The sequence below is a fragment of the Lissotriton vulgaris genome, chromosome 11 (assembly GCF_964263255.1).
Source record: "Lissotriton vulgaris chromosome 11, aLisVul1.2, whole genome shotgun sequence".
Classification (NCBI taxonomy): domain Eukaryota; kingdom Metazoa; phylum Chordata; class Amphibia; order Caudata; family Salamandridae; genus Lissotriton; species Lissotriton vulgaris.
The window spans coordinates 1,011,196,390-1,011,209,519 of record NC_141699.1 but is presented as its reverse complement, the minus strand read 5'-3'; the positions used below and the strand labels follow the sequence as shown (position 1 = coordinate 1,011,209,519).

The window sequence follows — 13,130 nt, the reverse complement described above, 5'->3', positions numbered from 1 at the left end:
CCCAGCCGTCATGCACTACGGTGCTCGTGTGCTGATGACCGCTGGGGGGCCGTCATAAACTCGCCCACTCGCGATTCTGCCGCACAGACGCAGAATCGCGGCCGCATGGAAGGGGTTAACTTATACCCCAAAGGTACTCCTCTTGACCTCATCATTCTTTTGGCAGATGAAATTACAAATGACATAACAAAGGTACGGGTCAGATTAAATATCACATTAGCATTACCACATTCAATGAGATGATCAAAACTATAGAATTATGTATTGGTTTTAGTATGTATTGTTTTGGCAGGGAACCAGAGCACACTATACGTTTTCAAATGATATCTTCTTCATCAAGTGTTCATTCATTCGGGATAGATCACACCAAATGGAGATTTTTCAAAAGATTTTATTTATAAACAGTGTCCACCTCTCGGGAATCACTGTACCTGTCACTTAAGCCTACACGTGTTTCATCACAGCATGTGGCTGTGACTCTTCAGGGCTGATCTTATTGATCGAGGCGCGTGGTCGGGGAGCCGGTGATAGTTCCAACCCGGTCCTTATCGGGTAGTTTTGTTGTGTTGTAGATTTAAGGCACTAATCGGTATTTCCGGGTGCCGTCAGCAAACTTTTAGGATTTTCACAGTGATTAAATGTCACTAAATAGTGTTCAGGCCGTGTTCAGCCCGTGAGTCAGCTTGTAAAGCTTCGGTCTCCAAGTGCGGGAAGTATTGTTATTTAATTACATTTTTCTAAGTGCTGTTACTTACTGGAATAAATATTGTGAGGTGAGAAGCTCTGTCATTATGGGCGAGTTACGATTTGTATGGTCGTTATTCGAGTTATAATTAAGTTGTAAGCATACCTGTATTTTAACTGTGTTTTTAAGTGGAGGAGAGGAGTTGGCCTAACAGCTAGGGTGGTCGCCCTCGAATCAGGGGAACTGGGTTCGAGTCTCGTCAATGACGCTGAACATCCTGTGATTCTGGGAAAACCACTTAATCTCCCTGTGACTTCGTAAAATGAATGTGTCCTCATGTAATGCAACTGGTGCTATGTAAAGTGCTCTGATACCCGATTCGTGTCAAGTTTGCGCTATATAAAACTCTGTAAAATAAATACGTTTTTTTCTAAACCAATGTTAAGGCGCTATTACCAGTCTTAAGCATAGGTTTCTGTTGTTTTAAGGATAAACTACCTCAAACTATTTAGCAACTATTATTTTTGGCGAGGCCTTGTAATCTAGTCACAGTAGACATCCAGCGCTGCTGCACACAGCCTGCGCAGCGAGGGTTGGCGACTGGGACTAAACCTCAAAGAGGATCTCTGCCCAACCCACCATGGGCAGCTATTAACGGCCTAAGACTTTTTCTTTTTTTACCTGTGATGGCAACAGCTCACTTGCAAATGTCCTTTCCTAATTCTAGGTTTCCCGTTGTACATTGATCCTACATTACACGCAGCACATTGAGAAGGTTTTTAAATAGCGATTACTTTTCTACTCAATTTGCTGCACGACCACTACAGGAAAATATCAGGGAGTTTCAACACCTTCTGCATCTGCAGACCTTCTTTACCACTTGAAACTTGAATACTCCTCATACTGGAGATATCATCTCATGGTCAAAGTTCTGAACGGGTAGAGTCCTATTTGGCCCCCAATTACCTTCTGGTCTCCCTACTGTAGATCATCTCTGTAAGAAATTGGGTTGTTGGTTGACTGGGATGTGAGCCCTGGTCAAGCAGCAGCCGCAATCCTTGTCAGGGTAAGGCACAAGCCACCCAAAATGTACCTAGACTCAACCCCATGAAAACTTGACACCGAGAGGTCAAGCTTAATTAAGAGGCAATCTGTAAACCATTTGTGCAACATTTCAAAAAGTTAAAACAGTGGGAAAAAAATACAAAAGGAGCCAACAATAGATTTAGAACAATACAGTAATTATTACTAAATAAAACGACCAAAATGACAAAAATCCAATCAGTAGAACAGTAGATATTGAATTTAAAGTTTTTAGAGAAAATAGTGCCAAAAAGCACAAAGCACCAACTGTGGATATCTGGTGACGCCGGTCCAGGACTAAGTCACTAGTTCAGGCCAACCACAATGGTGTGCGGGCCAGCTCCAGGGACACAGGTAGGCCTGCTGAACAAAGTACCTTAAATCCTGGTTGCAGAACGTTGTGAGGATCTGCATCTAAGATGTGTTGCGCATCAGAAGCGATGTGTCGGTTCGGAGATGCGTCAAGGCTGCAGAACATGGTCCTTTTGCTTCGTCGTTGAGGGTCCCATCGGCAGGGCTTGTGATGCGAAGTCCGGTGTCAGAGATGCAGCGTGCAGTCGGACCGATGCATTGGTTCTGAGGAGCTGTGAGGCTGCGATGTGGAGTCAGGCAGCATCGCCAAGGCTGCCATCGACAAGAGATACCTACCTGTGCCATGGATGTGTCACGTCGTCGGGGCGATGCATCTGTTTTGAGGTCTATGTTGGTGTTGCAAGTCTTTGCAAATGGTCCAGACCATGCAGTGGTGGCACTTCCAAGGGTCCAGGACTGGGGTGGCACCACTTGGCAAGGCAGACTCACAGATAGCAGAGTCCAGGTGCAGATGGAAAGTTGCTGGAAGCCTTTTATGTCCCTGAGGCTTCAGATCAGGAGGCCAGCCAACTAGCCTTTGAGTCATGATGGGTTCATGAAATGCAGGTCTAGTCCTTCTTACCCAGGCAGCAGGTCAGCACAACAAAGCAGGAGTCCAACAGAGAGCAGTTAAACAGGGTGACAGTCCTTCAGCAGCACAGCAGTCCTTCTTCCTGGCAGGGTATCTGCATGTCTAGAAGTATGCTGAGGGGTGGGTGTCTGAGTTCCTTCTTTTATACGCTGGTGCCCTGGTTCTGGAAGGTGGGAGAGGCTTCTCGATAGTCGCTTTGAAGTGTGCAGATACCATGCCCTCCCTGCCCTGGCTCCAATGTGGCTGAACTGACAATACTTGGTCATTAAGTCCTTTGTTTGAAGACAGGACACAGCCTATTCAAGTGTAAGTGAGGCTTGGCGCAGCTCCTTCCTCTCATCCTGCCAGTGTTGGCACTACCAGTCACACCTAAGCTTGCCTTGTGTGCGGCTCTGTAGGAGGAATAAACAAAGCCCAACCACCAACTACACCTGCTCATGTGACCAGACACTGGCTGCAGGCACAAAATGGCAAACTTTCTACAAGCGGCATTTCCAGAATTGTAACTTAAAATCCGACTTCACCGTAAGTTAGTATTTTGAATTAGGATTCCAGAGACACCAAACTGTAAAGGATGATTTCTTCTCATTTGGAAATTACACGCTTTCCTCTTCAGACGGATATCAACATTGCAAACCTTGTCCAAGTGTACGGCAGTGCTAGCAGCCTTTTTTTCTGGAAGAAAACTACCAGGACATGTCAAACGTATTAGTATAGGTCCAACTTTTAGAATGCATTGCACCCTGCCCTCTGGGCTGTCCAGGGCCTAACCTAGGTGTAACTTACATGTACTAAAAAGGAAGATTTAGGCCTGACAAAAGGTTTACATTGGTAGGTCGAAATGGTGGTTTAAACTGCACACACAGGCTCTGCAATTGCAAACCTGACACATGTTTGAAGAGCCACTTAAGTGGGTGGCACAATCAGTGCTGGTGGCCCACTAGTAGCATTTAATTTACAGGTCCTTGGTACACATAGTGCCACTTTACAAGGGGTGTATAAGTAAATGAAATATACCAATTGCGTATGAGCCAATATTCCCAAGTTTAGAGGAAACCACATGCACGTTAGCACTGGTTAGCAGTGGTAAAATGCTCAGAGTCTTAGAGCCAACAAAAGATGTGGATTTTTCATTTTTCCTCAGAAAGGAATTCCTTCCCTGCCTTATGGGACTGATTTTTTGACATAATTCAGTCTTTGATGCTCTGTGGAAGTGGTAAGCAGACAATATATACATTATGTGGGTCAGTGGCGGTCTTCTTCTTTCATGAGGGGCACTTAAATAGTGAAGGCATGGCAAAAAAGACATACTTTATGGTGAAACAAAACAGCTTCAACACAAATCAGACAGTGTATCCCAAGCAAAGAGAGATAACGGGCAGCATCCATCTCCTAGTCGGAAAGCAGCAATACCAGAAAGAAGCTCCAGTATGTTTGTCAATGCTCATGGAGTTTGGCCAGGACCCACTGCCAGAGCAAGGGCACTTTCAAAGTTTAAATGTTCCAGATGAACAAGTTACTTACCTAAGTAACACTTTTTCTGGTGGATACCGTATCTGTCTGTGCATTCCTCACCGTCTGAATTACCCCTTGCGCAGCATTCCACAGAAACTTTTCTCCTTAGCTCTCCCACGTAGACGAGGACATCACAATCGAACAGCTCCACACGCAACTCTGTGTGATGTAATCGGAGCCATAAGAAGACCTCATCGGCGTGCTGACGTCAGTTCCACCCATTTTTTACATGCCTTTGAGGTGAACGGGTAAACCAACAACATTTCCACAAGTATACACAGTATACAAAACCAATTAAAACTGGAAATTCTAAAATATAGACATTTCCTAGTGACGAGCATCACATTATTCCAATAATCTCAATAACAAAATAAATAAATTATATGTCAATCATTTTTTGGTATAAACAGGCAGGCAACGGGGAGGCGGGTGGGTCAGTGAGGAATCCACAGGCAGATACTGTACCCGCCAGAAAAAGCTTTACCAAAGGTAAGTAACTTGTTCTTCAGATGGATACCTCACCTTTTGCATTGAATCCCCAAGCAGTCCCATTCCTGGTGGAGGGTGCCTGCCTACCTATACTAAAAAATCCTGCAGCACAGAACATGCAAAATGGCCGTCCCTCCTCACCTCCGAGTCTAAGCAATAATGCTTACAAAAGTGTGGCGGGAGGCCCAAGTTGCAGCCTTGCAAATGTCTACAACAGTGACACCTCTAGCTACAGCTGAAGAAGACGACTTAGCTCTGGTGGAATGAGCTTGAATACCTTCAGGAGGCTCCTTCTTGACCAAGGCATAGCAGATCTTGATACAGAGGATGATCCAACTGGACAGCGTTCTTTTGTGGACAGCCTTGCCCTTCATCTTGCCCACAAAGCCGATGAAGAGTTGGTCATCCAACTTGATGTCGTTAGTCCTGTCCAGGTAGAAGCTGCCCACCCTCTTAGGGTCCAGGCGATGAAGTCTCTCCTCTTCCTTAGAAGGGTGAAGGGGAGGACAGAAAGTGGGTAGAGTGATAGATTGCCCTAGGTGGAAAGGAGTAACCATCTTAGGCAACAAAGCAGATCTGGTCCTAAGAACCATCTTATCAGCATGAAATTAGGTAAATGGAGGCTTGGAGCAAAGAGCCTGCAGCTCACTCGCCCTTCTAGCAGAAGTGACTGCAATCAGAAACCTCAAGGGACAACTATGCAATGGTTCAAAGAGAGACCCTATCAAGAATGTGAGAACCAAATTCAAATCCCGCTGAGGCAGGATAAAGGAGGTGGAAGGAAACCTAATGTGAGACCCTTAATGAATCTCATAACTATGGGAGATTGAAATAAAGAGGGTTGGTCTCGTAAACAGAGAACAGCCGACAAGGCAGACAAGTAGCCCTTAACAGTAGCCACTGTTGAGCCAGGGAAAAAGAGAAACTCAGAATATCAGACAAATGGGCCTTCAAAGGATCAATCGATCTCTCTCCACACCACCTAACAAATTTGGAACACCTACCAGAATAGACACATTTGGTGGAATGTCTCCTGGCCGATACAATAACATCCACCACATCCGGCAGGAGAGAGAAAGAGTTCAGGTTACCCTGTTCAAACCCCAGGCATTAAGGTGCAGGCTCTGGAGGAGGGGGTGTAGAACATGCCCCTGCGACTGTGAGAGGAGGTCTGCCCTGTGTGGGAGAAGGAGCAGGGGGTGCGATGAAAGGTAAGGAGGTTTGTGTACCACACCTTTCTAAGCCAATCCTGGGTGATCAATATGACTTGGTCCCTGTCTTGGCGAATCTTCCTCAGATCCCCGGGAATCCGGCCAGATGATTCACAATCACACAAATCTGATGTACCGGAGTCAAGGACCAGAGTTGCAGAGCCTCTCTGCAGAGACGATATGACCCTACTCCTCCCTGCTTGTGGATGTACCACATCACGGTACTGTTGTCCGTCAGGACCCGAATAGACTGACCGTGAAGGGATGGAAGAAAGGCCTTGAGAGCCAAACGTATCGCCCGCAATTCCAGAACATTGATTTGAAATAATATTTCATATGGAGACCAACGGCCTTTGACCTCCAGATGCCCCAGATGAGCTCCCCACCCTAGAGTGGAGGCATCCGTTATCACTGTGGCCACGGTTGAAATGGCTCCCTTGAGACAGGTTGTCCGAGACGCTCAACCATAACAGCTCCACTGCAGTGTCTCTGTAGCTTCTGATCACCTCCTTGAGATCTCTGTTGTGTTGTAACGGCTGCCTGCGGAGGCACCACTGGAGTGCCCTAATGTGCCAGCGTGCATGGTTCACCAACAGTATACAGGAAGCGAACAGACCGAGCAGGCGTAAGACCTTCAGGACTGGAACAACTGCGTCATTGTGAAAAAATGGACTCATAGCCTGGATGTCTTGAATCCTCTACAGAGGCAGGAAGGCAGGACTCAATGTATTGTCCTGTACCGCTCCTATGAACAGATTGCGCTGAGTGGACACCAGGTGAGATTTGGGTACATTTATCAAAAAACCCAAGTCGAACAAGAGAAGCGTTGTTACTTGCAAATGATGCCGCACCATCTCTGGCGACTTTGCTTTGAGCAGCCAGTCGTCCTGATAGGGATAAACAGGAATCCATGACCTTCTGAGATGTGCTACTACCACCGCCATCATCTTTGTGAAGACCTGAGGTGCGGAAGTAAGACCAACAGAAGGACCGCAAACTGGTAGTGTTGAGACCCCACTGTAAAATGGAGATACTTCTGATGCGACTTCAGGATGGGAATGTGAAAATATGCATCCTGCAAATCGATCGACACCATCCAGCCTTTCTGCTGAAAAGCTAGAAGAACCTGAGCTAGGGTCAACATCTTTAACTTCTCCTGCTTGAGGTAAAAATTCAAGATCCTGATGTCTAGGATAGGCCTCAACCGGCCATCCTTTTCGGGAATCAGGAAGTACCGGGAGTAGCATCCCGGACTCCTTTCCTGCTCCAGAACCACCTCTATAGCACCTTTCTATCGCACCTTTTCAGCAGCAAAGATAGAACTTCCTGCTGGTGAGGGGGAAAAGAAGGGGGAAACTCCCGGAAGGGTTGGGCTTACCCATTCTTCACGAGATTCAACACCCGGAGATCCAAAGTAACAGTCCTCCAATTTTGTAGAAAATGGGACACCCGTCCTCCCACAGGACCAACATGCTCTAGGATGGTTGAGATAGAGATACTTCCCTGCGCTACCAGTTGGAGGAGGGCAACAAGAAAGGTTTGGGTCCTGTCTCTGACCGGCTTGGACCTCAACTATCTACCAAACAGAACAAGTAGCCAGTCAGGTTTACTTTTTTGTCATTTGTTCACACCCAGCCTACAAGTACTGATTGATACAGTAAAAAACATTTCAAACAAGCACCAGTCCTTCAAATTGTATACCAGAAGACAGGCAGACAAGGGGATTCAAAGATACTGCCTGCCTGTCTAACTAAGCCTGTGATTGGGTACTTGTAGGATTGAACATCTAGGGGTGACGAGAGTGGTATTATTTTAATCCCTAGTTGCACCCTTCTTCCTTGTCACAGGCTGGGGGCCCCTTGTCCGTTTTTTACTGTATCAATTTATTTGTGTATATTCCTGTTTTTGGTGTTTTTGAATTTTGAGTATTGATTGTGTACAGATCCAACACTTGTAAATATTGCGCACATTACTTTCTGAATGTATGCTTGATCGTTTTGATAACTGTGCCTTTGAGGACATGCAAAGAAGTCAATGAAGAAATTGAGTAAAATAAAATAAAATACATTTCTCTAACAAAACAGTGGATCACTCAGTACTTATAGGCTGGGTGTGAACAAATGACAAAAAAGTAAACCTGACTGGCTACTTGTTCTGTTTGGTAGATAGTACCAGTTGGAGGGGCAGGAGAAAAGGTGGAGAAGACTGGCTACCGAGCTGTGCCTCGCAGACGACCTCTGCCTTTTCCCCTGTATGACCTGTAAAGAGGATCAGTCTATTGCTGCTGTTGTGACTGTTGCTGCTTGGCTCGAAAGGATAAAGTCCTGCCAAAACCGCAAATCCTGCAATATCCAAGACCCCTGGACTTTGACCAAAGGCTCAACGATCTTGAAGTGGCTCTGCTATCTTTAAAACGCTGTAGCGCAGAGTTCATTTTGGAGCCAAAGAGCCGAGAACGGTCAAAAGGCAAGTCCAATAGGGTAGCGTGTATGTCAGGAGAAAACCCAGACCCCCTTAGCCAAGCGTGCCTCCTCATTGCAACAGAGGAAACATTTACCCTAGCAACAGAGTCCGCAGTATCCAGGCCTGATTGAATGACCTGACGGGACGCAGCTTGAGTGTCAGAAAGTACGGTGTCAGCGAAATGGCCCTGAACATCTTCCGGAAGTTTCAGGAGTACCTCCCTCGCCGAGCCCATCAGAACATGGATATAGCACTGGCATGTCACATTCGTTGATTTTAGAGCCATACTAGCCAAAGAAAATACTTTGTTTGCTGAGTGCTAGATGGGAATGAGCCTGGAGACTGTTTAGAGGTTCACGACGCCTGGACTACCAAACTCTCAGGACACGGGTGGATTGAAAGAAAAGCAGGATATCCCAGGGTCATCTTATAACTGCTCGCAACAGACCTGGACACCGCAGGAGCAGTCACTGGTTTTTGCCATACCTCCAAGATTGGCTCAGTCAAACCCTCATTAAATGAGCAGGGGTTCTGAAACAGAAGAATGGAATGGAATGGAAATGGAAAAGTACCTCTGTTAAAATGTTCGACTTAAGTTCAGCAGTAGGCAATGGGAAATCCAGCAGATCCGCTGCCTTCCTTATCAAGACATCTCCTGCATTGGAAGGCCTTTTGTTGAGGAGAGCTCCTGTTAGAATTGGGGGCGTCTAGTTGGCAGTGGCTGGCACCACTGTCCAAATAGGGACCCTTCTTCCTAAGTCAGGGCAAGTGGGTCACCCCTTTCGATAATCCCTGCTCAACCCTCTGGTAACGTAGCACGAGCGGTTTGGCATATCTCAGAGTCAGTGTGTGAAGCGTTTATGACCACGTACAATAAGGCAGTAATGACGCCACAAAAGGACACAACTCAGGTAGGTACAGTTTAACTCAACTCTCGAAGCGCTTCAACAATGACAATTCAAGTCAACCTGTAGGGACTCAAAGAGATAACAACAACTCCACCGAAGCGTAACACTGACTGTGTTCAGGGACGGGGCCTACGCCACCAGTTGCGCACCAGGTACCAGCCGTTGAAAGGGGGAACAGCACGCAGCTTCTCAAAGAAGCGGAGATGGTGACAGGCGGACTCCCAGTGACCACAATACGGGACGGCAGAGGTCCGCAACGTGCACCCACACTGACTCGGGCACTCTGGGACAGGTGGGCTCTCAGGTTGGGGGAGGCAAGGACTCGCGTCCTGTTGCTCCGTGGTGGGCGGGCATCTGCAGCAGCTCTCTCTCAGCTGCAGCAGCCCACAGGACAATTCCGGAGGGGATGCAAAGTTGACAAGGGTACGGGCGCTCAAGGGCTACAGCTCTCTCTCAGCTGCGGCGGCCCGCGAGAAAATTAAAAAAAAAGGGGGATGCAAAGTAGTCCAAGGTGTGGGCGCTAACACAACAAAGCACGTTGTCGCACGGTAACAAAGGGTGGTGGTTGCCCAGCGGCTACAGCTCTCCTCTGGCTGCGGCTGCCCACGGGACAGCTCACAATGTTTCACAGTAGCAAACGGTGTGGGTACTCAGCGGCTACAGCTCTCTCTCAGCTGCGGCGGCCCACAGGACGAATCACGATCGTGCACAGTAGCACAGGGTGTGGGCACTCAGCAGCAACAGCTCTCTCTCGGCTGCGGCGACCCACGGGACAAATCACAATAGTGCATAGTAGAAAAGGGTGTGGGCACTCAGCGGCTACAGCTCTCTCTTGGCTAGAGCAGCACACGGGACAAATCACAAAGGTGCACAGTAGCAAAGGGTGTGGCCATTCAGTGGCTACAGCTGTCTCTCGGCTGCGGCGGCCCACAGGACAAATCACAATGGTGCAGGTTCTGGAGGCTCTCAGCGGTGACAGCTCTCCCTCAGCTGCAGCGGCCCACATTAATACGGTGGAAGGTTGGAGGGTACAGATTTAGGGGGGCTCTCAGCAGTGGTGGCTCTCGTCTTAGCGGCCGCGTCCCGCACAGGTTTAACGAAGAAAGGTTCAAAGGTTCAGAATTTGGCGAGCGCTCAGCAGCGGCAGTTCTCTCTGAGCTGCAGCGGGCTGCACAGGTTCAGCAAGGAAAGATTCAAAGGTTCAAATTTAGGCGGGCGCTCAGCGGCGGCAGTTCTCTCTGAGCTGCGGTGGCCCGCACTGGTTCAGCAAAAGTTCCAGATGATGCCCAGTCCACAGCCCTTACAGTAAAACTAGAGGCTCCGGAATAATAGACAGGGGCCTCACCTGCAAGCAGAACTCCTCGCATGGGAATTCCAACTGCTGACTGGGTGAAGTCTAATGTCCCTGAGACTTTGGCAGGAGGCTCCCATGATTTGGGCCCACAGGTAGTTTTTTGGCAAGATGGGTTAAAGTTGCAAAGTCCTTTTCTATGTTCACTCGGACAGAGTCTCGTCTTGACATCCAGAAGGAATCCACTTGGCCAAAGTTCCAGCGCAGCATTTTATACCTAAAAAGTATTTGTTCTCTAAGGATGCAAATCACTGACTCCAGTCAGAACCAGATAAGTGGGGTCGGGGAGCACTTGGTTTACGAGGCAACATCCTGCCCTTTCAAAATGAGGGGGTCTGCATTTAGACACCCAGTGGGAGGTGGAGCCATCATTCACCTTGCCAGGCACGACCCTGCTTGGATCAAATAGTCACCCCTCCCCACGCTTGGAATACCAATCCCTCTCTCCAGCCAGGTCTGACCCAGCTGGCCATTTTTCTCCCAAACCATACGGCCAATACGCATACCCGCAACAGCTCGCAGTAAAGCTTTAAACAAGAAACTACAGTGTTTTCACGAAAGGCATTTCACAACATATAATACATAAACGGTCCTCAATAAAAGGTGGCCCTCGCCGGCCTGATCATAAACATATCAAACTCATAGTTCCTGTTGGGGTCCTAGGCCCAAAAAGGATGATAGAAAGTAACCCTTAGCAACACAGGCTATACTAATGTAAGCGTCAGAGTTATCATAATTCACACATTCATTTATATACATGGAGCAATAGCACTGTGGCACTGAGTAGCAGTGGCACGGCGCCCAGAACATCTATATCCAGCCAACATACTGAAGGACTGGGTTCTTTAAGACCCAGCGGTGCCAGGGCACAACACCTGAAACCTTCGTGGGTAACCTGCTCCGGCGTACAAGTCACAGAGACACGGGACACTTCCTTTGACGTCAAAGATTCAAGGTTTATTTGCTGCAGGGAACACAGAGATCACGACAAGTACACAGCGTGCAACTTGGGGAGACTGCTTCAAATTGGTTCTGTGGATCGCTCCTTTTATACAGTTTTTACCCATAGGATTACATTGAGCACAAAAGTTTACAACCCGGTTCCCACAATTATCCCCCAGAGGGGTCGCTTTGGTCACTTTGAAACACACAAGGTCCGGAACATAAGTGCGAAAACATTTGGCGGTTCCCAACTGTAAAAACCATCTTCCTACCATTAGTGAATTCCAATCAGCAGTAAAATAGATCGAAATAGGAACGAAGACAGGTGCAGAGGAAGACGGAGACAGTGGGGAGATCGGAAAGGGTGTAAAAGGGGAGGTATCGGGAAACATGAGATACAAGCATCAAAGGGACGTGCCTAATGAGATGCACGGCTGAGACAATAAGTCCGTGCGGCAAGATGGGCCTCGAGCGGCGCCATCTGCCTTACAGTGGCAACCCCCTCGTCATAAAGACACTTTCAAAGAACATGTGTCTTCCGCAAATATCTTGGGAGTCCCAGGGTCGCGAAGCGGACAGCGTCCGTTCGCTGGCTACTTGAGGGCAAGAGACAAAATGGATGCCGTATCTAAGATGGAACCCGTGGGTACAGATGAAAAACCCACATAACAAACGAACGGTTTAAGTTAGCACAGCGAAACTGCGCACACTTACTAAACTCGTCATTTGCGGTTCATAGATACCAGACTCGACCGTATTCGTGCGAGTCGAAAACACCACTTACAATTGTCACGGAACCTCAGACGCTCCTTTTGCCCTCATGTAGGCAAGCACTAGTCGGAATCATATTCGATATTCATCAGACCATCGAGATGTTGCTGTAGCATAGCTCTGTCCAACCGAGTCCCCTTGGTAACAGATGGTTGTCTCATACACGTTGTAGCACAGAGGCCACATAAGGCAGGACCACACTGCACACAAAGGCAACATGTGAACAGGAACACTACCACAACTCCGATGATCATCAGAATTTTCCAACCCCAAGTCGACATCAGGCCCCAAAACCATCCAAGTAGCGTCCAATCCCCTACATCCACGTGTATGGATTCGGAGATCTTATGCAACCTCGAGATGGCTTGATAGACAGTAGGAGCATTATCTGGAATGAAAATGCAGCAGCTCGAATGGATCACCTTACATACCCCACCGCGATCTGCTAAGATGACATCTAAAACCATACGGTTTTGTAACGTCATAAGTCTCTCCGCCTGAAGTTCTGTGGTGATATTACCAAGGGCACTGGCAGTAATATTAGCTGTCGATTCTACCACTCGAGTCAACTGTCTCAGGTTCCTACTATTAACCATAGGTCCCCAAAACGGGAGGAAACCCTTGAAAAAGTCTCCTGCCTCTTGACCGGCAGTATCCTCTCCGCTAATTACGCCTCGCACAACTCTAGTCTTATGATAATCGGCATCTACAGTGAACGTCGGAGGCAACAGATTTGCAATAAAACATGAGCCCATGAAGTCTGCGGGCA

At 47.7% G+C, this 13,130-nt stretch overlaps 1 protein-coding gene across 2 annotated transcripts in view; it reads right to left on the bottom strand.

The window, feature by feature from the left end:
- The window catches only part of ZBBX (zinc finger B-box domain containing), a 551,428-nt gene that overhangs the window by 332,967 nt on the left and 205,331 nt on the right, over positions 1-13,130 (bottom strand). The window lies entirely within an intron of this gene.